The sequence below is a fragment of the Triticum dicoccoides genome, chromosome 5A, assembly GCF_002162155.2.
Source record: "Triticum dicoccoides isolate Atlit2015 ecotype Zavitan chromosome 5A, WEW_v2.0, whole genome shotgun sequence".
NCBI lineage: Eukaryota > Viridiplantae > Streptophyta > Magnoliopsida > Poales > Poaceae > Triticum > Triticum dicoccoides.
The window spans coordinates 61,914,440-61,927,411 of record NC_041388.1 but is presented as its reverse complement, the minus strand read 5'-3'; positions in this window follow the sequence as shown (position 1 = coordinate 61,927,411).

Sequence of the window (12,972 nt, the reverse complement as noted above, 5' to 3'; positions counted from 1 at the left end):
AGCTGGTCGGTCATCGGCACCGGATGTTCGGCCTCAGCATACTGAGACCAGAACAGCTTCTCCATCGAGCTTCCATCCTCGGCCTAGTAAAATTGTGCGGCATCGAACACACTGCGGGGCAAATCTGCGAATGCTCCTGAAGAGCTCCGGATCCGGGTAAGTAATCGGTAATTTACTTTTACATGCTTGCTTTGCATATAGAAAGCCTTACCCGCCGCTATCTTATTCATCGCGTTGATCTCTTGGAGGGCCTTTTGGGCTTCGGCCTTGGCACTTTTTGCACTCTCAAGGGCCGCGGCAAGCTCAGACTCTCGCATCTTCGAGTCAAGCTCCAATGCCTCGTGCTTTGCCACGAGAGCTTGGAGCTCTTGCTGCACCTCGCCCACCCGAGCCTCGTGCTTCTCCCGCTCGGTGCGCTCCTTGGCCGCTATATCTTCGACCTTGGCCAGCGCTTGCTTTAGGGTCGCCACCTCGGTCGTGGCCCCTGGCAAACATACAATGATCCAGTCATTTTGCAATCGCGTCCTTTTTTATATATACATATCTATAGACGGGGTATTACTTACCCTTGTTCTCCTCGAGCTGCCTCTTGGCAAGACCGAGCTCTTTCTTGGACCCTTCGAGGTCCTGCTTCAGTACGGCGACCTCCGCAGTTAGTACGGCGGACGCCAGCAGCGAAGCCTGCATATGCATATTGACATACTTACATTAGACTCCAGCGATATTATTTGATCCTCTGCTCGGCTTTTCTTTGTGAACACCGAACAAAAGCATCAGGGGCTACTATCTATGCGGTAATATTTCTACTACATTTTAAACACACTTACCTCAAAGCCTGTTAGAAGGCTAGCACAGGCTTCAGTCAATCTGCACTTGGCGGACTGAACCTTCTGGATCACCGCACTCATAATAGTGTGGTGCTCCTCGTCGATGGAAGCGCTGCGAAGCGCTTCCAGCAGATGGTCCGGCGCCTCTGGATGGACAGAGGTCACCGGCACAGGCGTTTTGCCCCCCTTAGAAGGAGGCCGCATGCCCGAGTCTGGAACCGCTGGAGGGTCCGACATGGTGTTCGGCTGAGGGCCGAACTCGAAGCTCTCGGGGGCCCCGTCCCCGCGGCCCCCGAAGTCCGGAAGGTCGCCCTGAGGCACCTCCGGGACTGTCTCCCCTCGATCCGGTGCCTCTTGAGACAACACCTCGGCATCGTCGGCAGGATGAGGGGAGGTGGCGGTCGGGACTGGATCGCTATCCATGTCCGACGTGCCCAGGGAGCCGTCCGATGATACCTCGATATTGGCTCGTGGCGGCTTGCGTAATCATGTTCGGCGATTAGGGAAAGTAGTGCGACAAAGGAATTCTATGGGTTACTTTGGTATCCGAATACTTACGATCTCCCCTAGGGCTTGGCCCTAGGCAACTACCTGTCTTCGCCTTCGTCGGCGGCAGTGGAGCTGTCCGGAAGGAGAGTCCTTCCCTTCTTGGACCCTTCGGCCCCCCCAGTTGGGGCGGCCTTCCTTTTTCTATCTCCCCCAGTCAGTGGGGGAGCATCTTCTTCTTCTTCCTCGTCTTCGGGGGAAGAGTGCGTCGTAGAGTCATCGGACGGTGAGTCCGATGACGCCTGGCATCAGGAACTCTTTCGAGCTCCCTTGGCCTTCTTGGTCTTCTCCAGCACCTTATAAGGGGCCGGAGTCGGCATCTTCGTCAGAAGAGCGTCCGCGGGGCCTTCGGGCAAGGGAACCGGACAGTCGATCTGTCCGGCCATCTTCTGCCAGTCCTGTCAAAGGTCAGGGAGTTTAGATCCCGCATAGAGTCAATCTATATAAAAAATAAGTATCCTGTGAAAGGTAAAGCAGCTTACCGCACTGGCTTGGCGCTTCGCGTTGAATCCGTGATCCTCGGTAATGGGGGGAGGGACCTTGGCACTTTTGAACAGCACCCTCCAGGCATCTTCATGAGTCGTATCGAAGATCCTATTCAGAGTTCGGTGCTGCGCCGGATTGAACTCCCACAAGGTGAACTCCCGCTGTTGGCACGGGAGTATCCGGCGGATGAGCATAACCTGGACTATGTTGACAAGCTTGAGCTTCTTGTCCACCATGTTTTGAATACATGTTTGGAGTCTGGTCAGCTCTTTCGAATCACCCCAGGACAGGCCCTTCTCTTTCCAGGAGGTGAGCCGCATGGGGATGCCAGATCGGGACTCGGGGCCGCCACCCATGCGGGGTCGCACGGCTCGGTGATATAGAACCACCCCGATTGCCACCCATTTATAGTTTCCACAAAGGAGCCCTCGAGCCATGTTATGTTGGGCATCTTCCCCACCATGGCGCCTCCGCACTCCGCCTGGCGGCCAACCACCACCTTCGGCTTGACATTGAAGGTCTTCAGCCATAAGCCGAAGTGGGGCTTGATGCGGAGGAAGGCCTCGCACACGACGATAACCGCCGAGATGTTGAGGACGAAGTTTGGGGCCAGATCATGGAAATCCAGGCCGTAATAGAACATGAGCCCCCGGACGAAGGGATGGAGAGGGAATCCCAGTCCGCAGAGGAAATGGGTAAGGAATACTACCCTCTCATGGGGCCTGGGGATGGGGATGAGCTGACCCTCATCGAGGAGCTGGTGCGCGATGTCGTTGGGCAGGTATCCGGCTCTCCTTAGTTTCTTGACGTCTCCCTCCGTGACGGAGGAGACCATCCACTTGCCTCCCGCTCCGGACATGGATGGAGAAGGTTGAGGTGGGAAGTGTGGACTTGGGCGCTAGAGCTCGAGTGTGCAAAAACGGATGAGCAAAGGAGGAAGAAGGCGTGGATAGAAAGGTGGATCCTTATCCCTTTATATGGGCGGATGAAACTAAGCATCCCTACTTGCCTGGTAAAACTCGCTTATCCCCCAAGCACCGCGATTGATGGCGCGGTTGGGTTACCCACGCCCGTATTGATGAGAATCCCGTAATAAGGGGACACGATCTCTGCTTTGACAAGACGTGTCGAAAAACTGCCTCGCGTTATGTGCAGGGCTGGTTAAAAGAAACGGTTCGAATAATCACCAGGCCATGACGCAACGTCATGCTGCCGAAACAAGCCAGCAAATTAGATCTACGAAAATATTATTCTCTCTATGGTGGAATGTGGAACTTATTTTGTAGGGTCGGACACTATCCTCGTATTCAAATTATTCTGTGATGTATTCGGAGAAGGAACCCACCTTGCAATGCTGAAGACAATACTGCGCGCCGGACTCATCGTCATTGAAGCCTGGTTCAGGGGCTACTGAGGGAGTCCTGGATTAGGGGGTCTCCAGACAGCCGGACTATCTCCATTGGCCGGACTGTTAGACTATGAAGATACAAGATTTAAGACTTCGTCTCGTGTCCGGATGGGACTTTACTTGGAGTGGAAGGCAAGCTAGGCAGTACGGATATGGATATCTCCTCCTTTGTAACCGACCTTGTCTAACCCTAACCCTCTCCGGTGTCTATATAAACCGAAGGGTTTAGTCCGTAGGACAACAACCTCAACATACAATCATACCATAGGCTAGCTTCTAGGGTTTAGCCTCTCTGATTTCGTGGTAGATCTACTCTTGTACTACTCATACCATCAATATTAATCAAGCAGGACGTAGGGTTTTACCTCCATCAAGAGGGCCCGAACCTGGGTAAAACATCGTGTTCCCTGCCTCCTATTACCATCCGGCCTAGACGCACAGTTCGGGACCCCCTACCCAAGATCCGCTGGTTTTGACACCGACAACAAGCCTGGACAAATTCTTATATAGAGAAAAGCGCTCCCGAGGACACATGGGAATTATCGTCAAGCTAGTTTTCATCAAGTTCATATGATTCGCGTTCGGTATTTGATAATTTGGTATGTGGGTGGACCGGTGCTTGGGTACTGTCCTTACTTGGACAAGCATCCCACTTATGATTAACCTCTATTGCAAGCATCCGCAACTACAACAAAAGTATTAAGGTAAACCTAACCATAGCAAGAAACATATGGATCCAAATCAGCCCCTTACGAAGCAGCGCATAAACTAGGGTTTAAGCTTCTGTCACTCTAGCAACCCATCATCTACTTATTACTTCATAATGCCTTCCTCTAGGCCCAAATAATGGTGAAGTGTCATGTAATCGATGTTCACATAACACCACTAGAGGAGAGACAGCATACATCTCATCAAAATATCGAACGAATACCAAATTCCCATGACTACTAATAGAAAGACTTCTCCCATGTCCTCAGGAACAAACGTAACTACTCACAAAGCATATTCATGTTCATAATCAGAGGGGTATTAATATGCATATATATAGGATCTAAACATATGATATTCCACCAAATAAACCAACTAGCATCAACTACAAGGAGTAATTAACACTACTAGCAACTCACAGGTACCAATCCCAGACTTGGAGACAAGAATTGGATACAAGAGATGAACTAGGGTTTGAGAGGAGATGGTGCTGGTGAAGATGTTGATGGAGATTGACCCCCTCCCGATGAGAGGATCGTTGGTGATGATGATGGCGATGATTTCCCCCTCCTGGAGGGAAGTTTCCCCGGCAGAACAGCTCCACTAGAGCCCTAGATTGGTTCCGCCAAGGTTCCGCCTAGTGGCTGCGGAGTCTCATCCCGAAAACTGGCTTATGATTTTTTCCTCATCTAAAGACTCCACATAGCAGAAGATGGGCATCGGAGGGCCACCAGGGGGTCCACGAGGCAAGGGGGCGCACCCAGGGGGTAGGGCGCGCCCCCCACCCTCGTGGGCAGGGTGTGGCCCCCCTTCGGAACTTCTTGTGCTCAGTATTTTTTATATATTCTGAAAATGACTTCCGTGAAGTTTCAGGACTTTTGGAGCTGTGCAGAATAGGTCTCTAATATTTGCTCCTTTTCCAGCCCAGAATCCCAGCTGCCGGCATTCTCCCTCTTTATGTAAACCTTGTAAAATAAGAGAGAATAGGCTTAAGTATTGTGACATAATGTGTAATAACAGCCCATAATGCAATAAATATCGATATAAAAGCATGATGCAAAATGGACGTATCACGAAACCACCTCAAAGTTATCCTTTCTGATCGATCTATTCAAGAGTCCGTAGTAAAATAACATGAATCTATTCTTTCCGTTCAATCTATCATAGAGTTCGTACTAGAATAACACCTTAAGACACAAATCAACCGAAACCCTAATGTCACCTAGATACTCCAATGTCACCTCAAGTATCCGTGGGTATGATTATACGATATGCATCACACAATCTCAGATTCATCTATTCAACCAACACAAAGAACTTCAGAGAGTGCCCCAAAGTTTCTACCGGAGAGTCAAGAAGAAAACCTGTGCCAACCCCTATGCATAAGTTCACGAGGTCACGGAACTCGTAAGTTGATCACCAAAACATACATCAAGTGGACCACATGATATCCCATTGTCACCACAGATAAGCACATGCAAGACATACATCAAGTGTTCTCAAATCCTTAAAGACTCAATCCGATAAGATAACTTCAAAGGGAAAACTCAATTCATCACAAGAGAGTAGAGGGGGAGAAACATCATACACTACAAAAAAATACACTTCTGTGATGATACGTGTTTGTCATAGTAGGTCGCGTTTTCTGTCATGCATGTACATCCATGACGATTTTATGACAGAATCAAGATAGTCATACCTGTGCTGTCGTAGAAGTGTTCCATGACATTACCAAAATTATCATCACGGAAGTTTCCACTTCCATGACGATAAATCACTTGTCACAGAAGTGCTTTCGTCGAGGGTGACCGACACATGGCATCCACCATAACGGAACGTCGTTAAGCTATCGGGTCAGGTTTTGGACCGATAACCCGTTAACAGCCCCGACCAATGGGGGATTTTCCACGTGTAAAATCATCATTGGCTGGAGGAAACACGTGTCGGCTCATCACTGGGACAGATGTCATCCACTCATTGGACAGAAGGCGCCTATGATACGTCGACACGTGGCACGGCCCAACAGAGGCCAATTCCTGTGAAAAGGTCGGGCCGTTTGACTTGGTCAAAAGGTGGCGGGCCGGCCCATAGAAAGCATGTTAACAGCCTATTCGCATATAGCCCATTTACAGCCCGCTAACCCAAGGCCCGTTACGCCCTATTCGAATTAGGCCCAGTAGCATCATCTGGGCCATCCAATATGATTCCAGCCCATTTTCACTTCTGGCCCATGTATGGCCCATGACGTCTTTCGGCCCATATGAGGCCCTATGTAACTCTTGGCCTATTAACAGCCCATGGTGAAACTGGCCCGTAATGAACAGTGTATCACTTTACACCCATTAATGGCCCGTGGTGAAACTGGCCCGTAAAGAACAGTGTATCACTTTATACCCATTAACGGCCTATTATTCTGTTGGGCCGTTTCCAGCCCATGTTATCTTTCGGCCTTCTCAGAGCTCATTTATTCTTGGGCTATTTTCCAGCATTCTTTTACTTACGGCCCATTACTGTCATTTTCTGCTTGTGGGCCAAATTCAGCCCGTGGTTACAGTCAGCCCATTTGTGGTTCGTTAATATGTTGGGTCATTTTCATAGCATCATCAAATGCGGCCTATTAAGGATGGCTCGTTATGGTCAGCCCATGAACAGACGATTCCAACTCTAGCCTGTTTACGGCCAGAATGCGATCTGTTTGGCCCATGTTTGGCCAATCGATCATACCGCCCGTATAAGGCCCATTGATGATACGGCCCGTAGAAGGCCCATTGTTTCTACGGCCTGTAGAAGGCCCACTGTTTATATGGCCCATAGAAGGCCCACTGTTTCTATGGCCCATAGGAGGCCCAGTGTCACTACAGTAAATATTAGCACGTGGTTATTATGGCCTAGTTTTAAAAATAGGTTATTGCAGCCACTAGCAAACCGCAGAAAAAGAATTCCACTGACTACAAGAAAACAAATAAACAAGACAAGAAGGAAATAAATAAGCAAGCAACTTACACTAGGCTATCACGGCTATTACACATATTACATCCATTGGGCATCAAAGTTCGCCACCAGTGCAAATATAGGGAACACAGCAGCATATAAACGCCGCAGCAAAACAAGTCCAGAACTGAAACGACTTCAAAAGAGCACAAGAAACAATATCCTGGGTACCCATAATGCAAGCTTATTAACTTTCTCAGCACACTACAGCAAAACGCAAGCTTATTAACTTTCTCTTGTTTGGCTCTTAAGTCCTCCAGTGCTTGCTGTTGCACCAAAAAGTATGCATCTAAATTCTGCAGGGACTTCCTCAGTCCTTCGGCTTCCTGTCGCATAACATCTGATCGATGTCTTTCAACTTGAAGTTGAGACTCAAGAAGCCGAACTGATTCAGGCAACGAGTTCGAAGAGCTGGTGCCAGCAGTGGTAGCCAGTAACTCGAACACTACATCAAGACAGGACTTTGGGGTTGTCTCAGTGTCTTCAATATAGTTTTTATTAGCTTTCTTGGAGACCAACAGGGATGTCTCACTATCTTGAACCTTATCTCAATTACTTCCTTTACCATTGCATAACAGGGTACTCTTCTCCAATATTTTATCCGCATTCTAAAAGAGAAACAAACAAACACATCTCAGGTTTACAATGTAGTATATGAAACTCATTTTGGTAAACCAGTTCAGTAGTAAGGTGGACAGGATAACAGCATGAAACAAACATATATCTATGTAGTATGGTCACTGTATGGTCTATATCTAGGGATGGCAATGGGTAACCATTACCCGCGTACCCTGCGGGTAGAAACCCTATTAGGGTAATGGTATGGGATAAAAATTTACCCATGGGTACTTAAATGGGAAAATATCAAACCCATCGGGTAGATAGGGTACGGGTATGGGATTGTATAACCCATGCCTGCGTACCCATGTACCCATCTAAAATATTGACAAGTGGGTTTCCGTTAATATTCTAACGTATTAACTTTTCCCCCTAATCGCACTAGGTAAAAACTCTAATGTGCAATCAAATTATCTCTTATTTCATGAACTTAAAGTGTATGACCATGTGTTGTTGTTTAACATTTTTATGGGTTGCTTTATGGGCAAGTTTTTGTTTTGTTTTTGAGAATGTGTTTTTGTACATTGTTGTCTAAAATGTGTTGCTATTAATAATTTATGATTATATGTTGCTTTTCGCAACTATTTTATACTCAATTTGATGTGTTGTAAACGCGGGTATTTTAACCAGTGGGTACCCATATACCCTGTCAGGTGACGGGTATGGAAAAAAGTTGTACCCTTGACGGGTATGGGTATGGTTGATAGGTAAGTTCAGGGTGGACGTGTAAGGGTGTGGGGAGGCTCCACCCATACCCATACCCTGCGGGTGCCATCCCTATCTATATCATTCTAGTTTATGTTGCCAAATCAAGATAGATACAGTTCAAATCATATCTATTTAAGACAAAGCAGCATAGACAGAATATAAGTGTGGGAAACTACATAGCAATAACAACACTTGTAATGTGCATGACATGAGAACATAACTGTTTATTCAATTGAAACTGAAATCAACATAGAGCAAGTTACAACAGCAAACAGCCAAACACGTTGAAGAAACAGGTTTAAAACATACCTGTTGGGCCATTGGAGTTTCAATTGCATCCTTCAAATTTGAAATTAGTTGGTATCAGTAAATACAGTGATGCAAGAGCAAAGTAGTATGAACCATAGCTACGGAACCTGACCTGAGAACAATTCTTCTTCTGCTTTAAGCGTTGACTTTGGGTTCGGAGTGGTGGTCCTCGTGATTTGGGCACTGCAGTTGCCTTACTAACTGCTCGTTTTTGGGTGCTCTGTGGTGGAGATGGTGTTGTGTCAATGGGAACTGGGTGTCTATCTACTAGGGTTGGGGTTAGAAGGGGTGTAGCTGGTTCTCTGTCCAACTGGGTAGGGGTACAACCTACATGAGTGTGGGTTATGTGTGGTGGGGCTGGTTCTTGGGCAAGTGCAACCGTGGTTCTATCTGCATCGACAGGTAGCACGATCTTTTATGAAGACCGTGTTTTTACTCCCACAGATACTGCCATCACTCCCTCCAATTGAAATAGCTGATAAACAAGAAAAGTAATTGAATGTACAGACATTGTAAGATAGACAGGTGCAATGGATAGTAGGGAAGAAAATAGGGCATGAAATAATTCACATTTATGTTGTCTAAGCAAACAGAATAGCAGGACATAATTTCACATATATGATGGCTAATTAAACAAGATAGCATGACACAATTTCACATGTATGATGGCTAACTAAACAGGATAGAATGACATACTTCAAAATATGATGACTATGTAAACAGGATGACATGATATAACTATACAATGTGTCTATTAAAGTGGTTGGCATGCCATAAATCACAAACATGCCGTCGATGGAAACATGATGGCATGATATAATTCACGGATAGAATGACATAATTTAAAATATGATGACTATGTAAACAGGATGAGATGATATAACTATATTATGTCTTTAGAAAATGGGTTGGCATGCCATAATTCAGATACATGATGTCTATGTAAATATCATGGCATGACATAATTCAAATATATGATTTATATAATAAGGAAGTGAGCAGAGGGCAATCGCATATATGATGTGTCAACTAAGGAGATGGCATTCAATATTGTGTATATGATGTAAAAACTAAGCATTGCAATACAACATATGCATTATATGAGTAATATAACCCTGCCAAGTTTGAGCATACACCTCAGGGGGATAATAGGACTGGTCATCTACCTCTGAATCCTCCTTTGAAGAGCTATCTGTAACCAGCAAGATATCTGCTTCAGCAGGTAGCATTGTCTGCTCTGAAGACCTTGTTTTCACTCCAGATTTCTCCATCGCCAATTCAAATGGCTGATGCATAGGAAGAGCAGTTGAATATACAAACATTGTTGACAAAAGCAATGAGAAATAAAAAAAAAAGGACGGCATGATATAATTCACATATATGACGCTTGCCTAAACAGCATGGCATTGCATAATTCACATACATAATGCCTTGCAACAAGATAACATTGCATAATTCACATATATAATGTCTTGCAACAAGATGGCATTACATAATTCACATATATGGTAATTAGACACTAAACAGGTGGCATTCACACAAAGCATGTCTAAACTAAGCAAATGACATAACAATGCAAGATACCATACGCACGATATGAGCAAAATAACCCTGCCAAGTTAGGGCATGCACCTCGGGGGGGGGGGGATATGACTGGTCATCTGTCTCTGAATCCTCCTCTGAGGAGCTATCAGTAACCAGCAAGACATGCGCTTCGTCAGATAGCATTGTCTGCTCTGAAGACCTTGTTTCCACTCCAGATCTTTCCATGACCGTGTCGAATGGCTGATGCACAGGAAGAGTAATTGAATGTACTAAAATTGTTGACAAATTTAACAAGTAATAAAAAAATGATGGCATGATATAATTCACATATGAGATGACTGGCTAACCAGGGTGGCATTGCAAAATTCACATATATGATGCCTGGCTAGACAAGATGGCATTGCATGATTCACATATACGATAAAGAAACTAAACAGATGGCATTGACACAAAGCTTGTCTAAACTAAGCAGATGACATCTTTAATGTATACAGTAAGCAATGCAAGGCACCATATGCATGATACTACCAACATTAGCATGCCAAGTTAGAGCGAAGACCTCATGGGGTAAATAGGAGTGGTCTTCTCCTTCTGAATCCCCCTTAGAACAGTTATCTTCCTCTTGATTACGATCCGAAATGGGTGGAGGGGGGCTGCCTTTGCGCCCACCATGGAACGACATCTGCATGAAATTTTATTGCCACACAAGGATCGTCTCTTTTTCTCTACATGATCAGTTCCATTGTGTACAATAACTGGCATGCATAGGAATAAAACATAGTGAGATTATGTAAGGAGTGCATGCACAAATCCAGAGTGATGGTAGCAAACTGTGGATAGACCCAAAACCAATGATAGCAGGCAGATAATAGCTTTAGTTAAAAAATACAGATAATGGCTCCTTTAATGTTTGTTTGCACACAACCTAAAACTCATAGTACACACCGGAGATTAACCAGATAGTAGACAGATAGTACTGATTGTTGCCCCAATATGTACCCCACAACCATTTAAAAACTCAAGTTTCAGCATTAGTTTGGACCTGACTCGGAGTCTAATAGGTGAACATGACGATAATGTAGCATGTCATCATATTAAGCGACGCATAACGTAAGTAGACACGGAAGAGTGCAACCTCTCTTGCGGACCCGTGTAGTCCTCAAGGTCATCTGCTCAGTTGATGATGGTAATGCAGTTGCCGTGGCTGCCGGCGGCGGGGAAGAAGATCTGAGGCGGCGAAAGACAGTCTGGAGAGCGGATCCCTGCTATGGTGAACCCTTCCATCGTTGGAGCAGCTGAGCTGGGGTGGAACATAGCACCGTAGGAGCAGGACAAACCACACAAGGTTTTCTTTGACACATATCTGTAACATAAGTAATTGAGTAAGGGCTTGTTTGAATTTGAGGATTCTAACAATGCAGGGATAGGAAATAGACAGGAATAGGATAGGAATGCACGTGCAAAACAGAGAATTTAAAAACACAGGATTTCTGCCAATCTGGGTGTTTGATTCACAATAATTGGAAGATCACAGGATGCAAAAAAGCATGGTGAGATTAAGTCAAACCACAAGAAAATGTACGGTTATAATGCTATTATGCTACTATCTCTTAGTCTTGTGCTTGATGAATAGGAATATGAAAAGGAGGATAAGTGGAAATTAGAATTCCTACGGTTTATCTTTCAAGGAGACACTAAAGGAACAAATCCTACAGTTTTCCTTTGCTCCATTCCTTTGCACCAAATTCATGAAAAGTAGTACCATAGGAAACTTTCCAATTCTGATGTTTTTCATTCACTTTTCCTTTCAAGCACTGGCGATTCTAGTAGGCAGGCTTGAGCAAGGAAAATCCTACACTAAAAAATGTTTTTGTGCTACTTCTATTACTTTGGACCCAGGCCACTGCCATACTAGCTCAACTCCCAGGCCCATCGACAAATGCACAGCTCAAACGCGCAGAAATAAATAATGATGGCGTTCAAGAGAGTCCATCACGGATAGCTAAGTTGCCTGGTACCTCACTGATTGTCATATAGTAGGATAAAATAATCGTATTTCCCGTTACTACGAGTGCTCAGTGGACAATATATATAACATGTAGAGTAAAAAAGAGATGCAACAGTGTACAACCTCTTTGGCGAATCCATGTCGATCTCAGCGTGATTGGGTTGGCCGGTGAGGATGCTCCGACTGACTTGGCTGTCGGAGGAGGGGAAGAAGATCTTAGGCATCTGGAGATGGAGCCCGAGGTACTGCTCCGCTGTGATGGAGGGTTTCGTCGTTGGAGCAGCTCCGGTGAGTTGTACGACGCCAAGGCTGATGCAGGACAAGAGAGACAATGAACAACGTTAACCTAAGTGGAATTCTAATAGCATCTCCAATACATGATGTAAAATACATAACCACAAAGTGCTAGATGTAAAATACATCAACCGCTCATCTCTGAACTTAACTGTCGAAACTGAATTTAACTGACGAAACTGAACTTAACTGTTGAAACTGAATTTTGCTGTCGAAACTGAATCTTGCTGTTGAAACTCAACGCACTAGCAAGGTGAGGCTACACGTCGGTCGACTGACTTTTTCATCTCTAGTCAGTCGATTTTGCAGTCGTTGGATACGAAATCAAGGGCATGCGGTTCATCTTCAACCTCCACGCCCCTGAGCCGCTAGCCACCACCAGCCAAACAGCAGCCCCCCGCCGCCTGCGGCCGATGGTGCGCCGCCCTGCCCGCCCCGAAAACACTCCCCAATGCTGCCCCGGCCATCCCTCTAGCCCCCCCCCCATGCCGAGATTTTTCTCCGGCGATCCCCACGCCATCGCC